This window comes from Octopus bimaculoides, chromosome 12 (assembly GCF_001194135.2).
Source record: "Octopus bimaculoides isolate UCB-OBI-ISO-001 chromosome 12, ASM119413v2, whole genome shotgun sequence".
Classification (NCBI taxonomy): Eukaryota; Metazoa; Mollusca; class Cephalopoda; order Octopoda; family Octopodidae; genus Octopus; species Octopus bimaculoides.
Window position 1 is genome coordinate 13,899,567 of NC_068992.1, and position 7,181 is coordinate 13,906,747.

At 35.7% G+C, this 7,181-nt stretch overlaps 1 pseudogene; it reads right to left on the reverse strand.

Moving 5' to 3' along the window:
- Positions 1-6,268: 6,268 nt before the first annotated feature.
- LOC128249233 (5S ribosomal RNA) lies at positions 6,269-6,387 on the reverse strand (annotated as a pseudogene).
- Between the last annotated feature and the right edge of the window lie 794 nt (positions 6,388-7,181).

The window sequence follows — 7,181 nt, forward strand, 5'->3', positions numbered from 1 at the left end:
ATATATATATATATATAATACACTGCGTTTATGTGTTTATGACTAATTACTACGGTAAAATACTATCACAAACTAATCAATCAGCCACAGTATGTGCCAGGGCTTTTTTCTGTATGTGTTGTAGATGTAATAATTCCATTCTAGAAGTTGGACTTGTCTTTGGAATACTTGCAATTGTTTTTGACTTGCGAATCTAGTAACCATTTTCATGTTGACGATTTTCTGATTCACGAGATTTTAATTCGGACGAGAAAGAATTTCTTCTCTTTACTATTACTAATTCATATCGTCATTACCGTACTATCTCGCTACTCCATCTGTTTCCATCGCTCACTTAATTCCAACCATGTTTTATTCAGGTTTAGCCGTATAAATGTTCATGAACTATCAAGATGTCCATGCGACTATTGAATAATTACACTTCGCTTAATCTATATCTGACTTAGATCAGTAGAACAGTCGTTTGCAGCACAATAATACCCATGCGTAATATGGATGACTGCGAGAGTAATGACCCTTTCGGTCATTCTAGTTTAAGGGGCGTGGTTATGTTTAACAAGGTTTAACAATTAGATAGGTGATGCCCGACTGAACTGGCACTCAACTTCTTGCGTCATACCGATTCATAAATTCCGGTATTCCGGTTTCCCGGTTTCATCGTGTATGTATTTCCTCACCAGGATGAGACGCCGGTCCGTCGCAGAATTACTCATTTTTGCCAGCTGAGTGGACTTGAGCAACGTGAAATGAAATGTTTTTGCTCAAGAATACCACGTGTCACCCGGTCCTGGAATCGAAACTACAATCGTATGATCATGAGTCCAACAACCCTAACCACTAAGCTAAGCGCTTTCAAACTAGCACTCACAGAGTTGACCAATGATCGGCAGGCATTCATGCTTAGAAAGTATCCAAAGGGCCAGATAAATGCAATCTGTTCTATAACTGTCATTAAAGTCGTGCTATAAAACCTTAGATACAAGCAAGCATTCTGGTATAAGCCGAAGTCAGTGGCGGCTGTGAAAACATCTTAAAGTTGATAAGATATTGTGTTGGGTCGCCGTCAAAATAAGCATAAGAATGGTGATAAAATTCAAGAAGTTATCAAACTGTAGTTAAAGTGTTTATTAATTTACAAGGACAATATTGTTGCAAAATTTGGTCATAAGTATTAATTTATGGAGGATTTTTGGATAAATTATATATATTTAGAGGTAAATTCAAGGACTCGAAATGGTGCACGCTGTTCCTTTCACAAATTTTCTACTGCTTTTGGAACAGCTATTTAGTAAAGGATCAGCTTACTGGACTCACTAAACATTGACGATGAGAGATGGAGTCAAAAAAAGGTTATTAGAATCGAATCAATTTGATTTAGGAGAGACAAAATGGTACTAAGAACATAGTACGTCAGCGGAGGTTAGATCTGATAAAGAGTTATCTTTGATACTAATCTCGAAGACCAATGTGAAAGCAATTCGATGAATATAGATTATTGATAAACAAAGAGGCAACGATATCTCGATTCATTCCTTGGGAGATCAAAATACAAGTGTGCTGTCTGAAAACACACACACACACATACACACATACACACAAACACACATATACACGTATATATATATATATATATATATATATATATATATATATATATATATATATATATATATATATATTTTATACACACACACACACACACACACACACACACACATATATATATATATATATGTGTGTATGTGTGTGTGTGTGTGTGTGTGTGTGTGTGTGTGTATGTGTGTGTGCGTGCGTGTGTGTAATTCAAAATGGTTTAATTCGGATTCCGTGGTAATTCCAGTTTCGCAAGGCCCTAACGGGACCTGTCTCCTCAGACTGGTGGGGAATCGAAATGAATGGGGAGGTAATCTCAGATGGCTACCGGTGGATAAGCTGCAACTGGTCAAAGCAGGTCAGGTGATAGTATTGTTTAGTAAGCGACAGCAGTTGCATGAGTAAAGGGCGCTTCTTTGGCCACGTGGTACTGCGTGTGTATGTGTGCGTGTATGTGCGAGTGCTAGGAGGCGTGTATATTTTCAAATAATACAAGGACAGCAATGCTGAAGTCAGTTAGGTGATGTTGGTTATATTTGTATTATTCTATTCACGCCATTTACCCCGTTATTTGATGCTATTTCATTATTGTAGCATATATTTATTAGATTTTAGATTTTAATTACATGCTTCAAAGAAAGAGACCCTACTTTCATACGTTACGTGATCCCTGACTAGTGAGAAACTCGCAATTATAAGACAGATAACAGATGAATAGTTAAGGTTCATTACCCAGAAATAGGGTTACTTCTGTTTCCAGCAAAGCAGGCAGGATCAACATTGCACCTGTTCTACAAACATTTGATCGGTTCACTGAGTGTATTAAATGCATTTTGCACGTAGACACACTTGATATTTACATAGGTGAAGACCATTATTCGGTACGTAATATGAAATCCAGAAGCTCGGTCGGAATTCTACGCGAGTAGTTTGAACACCTTTAATAAAATATAAAATATTATGATGGATGATACCAATCTCAACTGTCGACTATTTCTGTTTATTTCTTACTTTTTTTTTTCCTTAATAGATTTCATCTGCTTGTATACATTTCTCTTCCCACATCGGTCACCGACAAAAAAGAAAACAAACATTGGAAATCTTCTTAAATATAATTGGTTATTAAAGGTCATTAGAGTGTTTGCGCCAGAATCTGTCCTCTTTAAAGCTAATATGATTGATCGTTAATTGGAAAAACCTTTATCATTTACACATTTGTCTTCATTTCTCCGATACATGAACAAATAATTTGATAAAAAAAATCAGTATATTAATCAAAGAATCTATATAGCAAAAGATCTTATTTGATAACCATTAAGTTTAAGTTTATAAAGAAACTTTGGATTTACTTTCTCATACGGTTTACTGTAGAAATCACGACGACTTGTAAATACCTCGATTTCGAATGATCAATTCTGCAGTTCATATCATGCCACGGTTGCGGTATCGATTTGCTGCTGCAGTTAGGGTTCACTTTTTTGTTTCTGTTAATCTTATTCATGGTGTTGTTATTGTTCTCACTGCTGTTTCGCAGCTCCACGTCTGCCAGGGTCGAACTGATATGTGGTAAACGAAGTGTTATGGCCATGACTATCCCATCTTATTTTCAGACATTGTATATCTCCTTAGTCATAATGGTATGGTGTAATTTGAAGGAGATATGTCTATTATTCCCAACAGACGTCCCTCTTCCGATTCTCTCATGTAGCACATGTTCTTATAACCTTTGTGATTTTAGCATTCAATTTTCGGATTCTCTCTTCCTTTCTTTCCTCTAGATTAGTTAAAATGAGTAGGGAGTTATCATTGCACGTCCTCGCAAATTGATGAGATCGAGGCGATGAATTTTTGGGTTGATCATACAAAAGTCGGTGTTTGCATGAAACTGAAAGAATAATAACTACAAAGAAAATATGATACCAAGACAATTATAGTTGTGTATTGTGCGATTGAAACATGAAAGAAATTAGGGACCTTGCATGCAACAGATTTAGAAAAACGCAGTGGATTGCAGTGGAGAAAGAGAAAGAGGGGGGAGAGACAGAGAGGGCGAGGAGAGGGGGGGAGAGACAGAGAGGGCGAAGAGAGAGGGGGGAGATAGAGAGGGGAGGGAGAGAGAGGGGGTAGAGAGAGAGATTGGGCTGAAGTAAAAAGAACAATCTATATATCTGTCATCCCTGTACTCATATATTGCAGCAATAATCCAATATCGATATTATTGGAATATTGTAAACCATCAGAAACTGAAATGGAGTGGGGCGAGTTCTATCTTCAAAGAAAATATTTGTTACTAACAGGCAGTTTTCGTGATGTTTCATAAATAGTGTTGCTATGGAAATTTCTTCGAAACGCTCAAATCAAATATCTGTAGCTAACATTGAAATGCTGGCTTCCCAATGAGTAGCGTTCATGTGTACAGCAAGTGAAGTACCTGATTAGTATTTCTTGTAATATTACAAGGGTGGTGATTGTTTCTTAGGTTTGTTATAAAGGTCTCTGCTTTTATGTTTTCTATAGAGGGGGATGTAATCGACTTAATCCGTTTGTCTGTCCTTGTTTGTCCCCTCTATGTTTGGCCCCTTGCGGGTAATAAAAAATAAGAAATTATGAATTGTAGCTAACTATCCCTGTGATTATGTTAGTCATAAGAGAGTGGACTTGAGTAGATTTCGCAAAAATAGTCAAGACATAACGAAGTAGAAAATAAGTTACCACATAGCAGCTGAGTGAAAACAATTCCTAGACTTTTACCACTGTTCTGATACTTTTGCATTTTTTCGCAGCGAATCTCTCAAGTGAAAACCTTTTTACGGTTCTAACCTCTTACAATTATTGAGGGAAGGATTCAAACAGCATAAGTATCTGGCTAAGTACGGGTTTTGAACGTTTGTCATTATATTGTTAAAAATTCATGGTGTTGTATAATGTAACGACATAACAGACATTTTGTCGTTGAGTACAGAGTTTTTTTCTCTTTCTTCAATACTTCCTTAACATGCTACCTTCGCAGATCTTAAAGGAGCCGCGTTGCATCTGAGACATGTTATGAAGTGTGAACACAGAGAATTAGAATGCATTAAAATGCAATTTGCGTTGCGCATATTTGCAGGATGACTAAACTTCTTTTCAAACTGACTACATTTTACCCTGTAAACCACAAAAATATAACGTTTAATTCACCATTTTGCGGTTTAGGAAGAGTCATAGTCGGTTATACTTGCATATATTGTATAACTACTTGTGGCAGAAAGGACCCAGTGTTTTTAAAACCGTTACTGTTGTTGGCGTCGAAAATATTCTGTTCATGCTATTGTATTTATTTTTAACATTTATTTCCAGTACTGAGGCTTGCTATTTCGTTTAATCATTGTGATATTGGCTACAAATTACGATAACCAACCGTTTCAAAATCTTCATTTTCTCCTTTAAATTTTTCATAGTCAAAGCCTATCAACAAAGCAAGTATGCAAATAGTTCTTCATATCATTGTGTGCTCTGTCTATCAATTAGTGTTGTGCAGACTGACTCCTTGAGTGCTTGCCAATTCTTAATTGTGACTTACGATCTGTCAAAGTTCAAATGTCGAAAGATTTAATAACCGCTCGTATACAAACAACATGAATACTGTCTTCATTCCAACATATCAACTTGAAACAGGAAATTTAATAAAGTTTCCCAATCACACAAATATGCGTTTAATTGTCCTATATTTGGAACACTTCACAATATAGCGATATCTCTATAATTGCGATCAGTACCAACGTAGGCGGAAAAGGTGATTGAAACTTCCAAGCATTGAATTAAATACTTTTCACTATGTAATTGCATTGCTCTTGTATCTACGGTATATGGTCTCTTTGATTCAGGTTTTCGGTAAACCCACCTTTGTCGGTAAAATTGTAGCAGTAATTAACCCGATAGATACAAATGATGAAATCTACATTGTGATAATGATTTATTTCTTGGACACCATCACACGAAATTGGAAAGACGGGAAGTCGGCAGCATGTTTCAAACAAGTTTAAGATGTGGCATACATTTATACAACTCAGACAAATAGGTTTCAAAGACGATATATCAGGGCATGAATTTGGTCTGGCCAACCAACTGAGAGTTATTCCATTTAAATGGTTTTCCATTAAATAAAATAAAATTTAAATTTAATTGATGATATATTTATCACTAATATTAAGATTTTAGAACGTGGGCGCGCGCGTACGCATAGGCAGACACACGTACATACGCAAACACACTCACACACACACACATATAAATTTTGAGATCATCAAATAATATTTTCAATATGTTTTTTCAAGAGATCTAGTTATGTCAGCAGGTTTGAAAATGCAAAATAAACTTATGAAAAATACTACGTTAAACACTCATATCAAACTTAATTCTTATACTTAATATATTTATTTAATTTATTCATAATATATTTACAAACATTGTTATATATATATATATATATATATATATATATATATATATATATATACGACAGGCTTCTTTCAATTTCCGTCTACCAAATCCACTCACAAGGCTTTGGTTGGCCCGAGGCTATAGTAGAAAACACTTGCTCAAGGTGCCACGCAGTCGGACTGAACCTGGAACCATGTGGTTAGTAAGCAAGCTATTTACCGCACAACTACTCCTGTGCCTAGAGTGTGTGAGACGCTTACAACACCTAAGTTTCCCAACCGGTCACCCATCTCAGTACTCACTAGGCTCGATGTTGCTTAATTTCGGTGATCGGACGAGAACCGGTACTTTCAACGTGGTATGGATATGTGTGTATGTGTAAACATACACATACTAACATGCATGCATACAAGCATACATGCATATATGTACTTGTGGAAAATTAACCTTCAGTTCGTGTGAAGACATTTAAAAGTATTATATTTCTTTCTGTATCTCTAATTTTCCTGACAGTTTAAAAATTTTTTTGTCTTTTAGGGCATTCATTATAAATAATTGCTTTAAAAAGGAAACAAATCTAATTACCAAACCGTGCGGAATTTTATAGATTGCATTTAACTTACACAGATAAATTAGTTTCAACTTCATATCCTCGTTTCCTGATTTCATAGCATTACTTTTTGTTTACTCTGACGGAAATTAGAAATTTGAATACGTATACGTATGTATGTATGTATTATGCGTGTGTGTGGGTATGTGTGTATGTATGTGTGTGTGTAAGTTAGTACATATATCTGTGTATAATCTATATACCCGTGCGTATATATATATATATATATATATATATGTATATATATATGTATATTGAGAGGGAGAGACAGGCAGGCAGACAGACAGACTAGAAAGACAGACAGACAGACGGACATACATACAGACAGACAGGCTGACAGGCTGGCAGCCTGACAGACAAAGAGACAGACAGACAAACAGACAGACAGACAAACAGACAGACAGACAAACAGGCAGACAGATAGATAGATAGATAGATAGATAGATAGATAGATAGATAGATTTTGCATGTATATATGTATGCTTGCATATATACGTGTATAGACGCACATGTATTTATTTATAAATATGTGTTCGATGAAACCTCCACAAGGTGC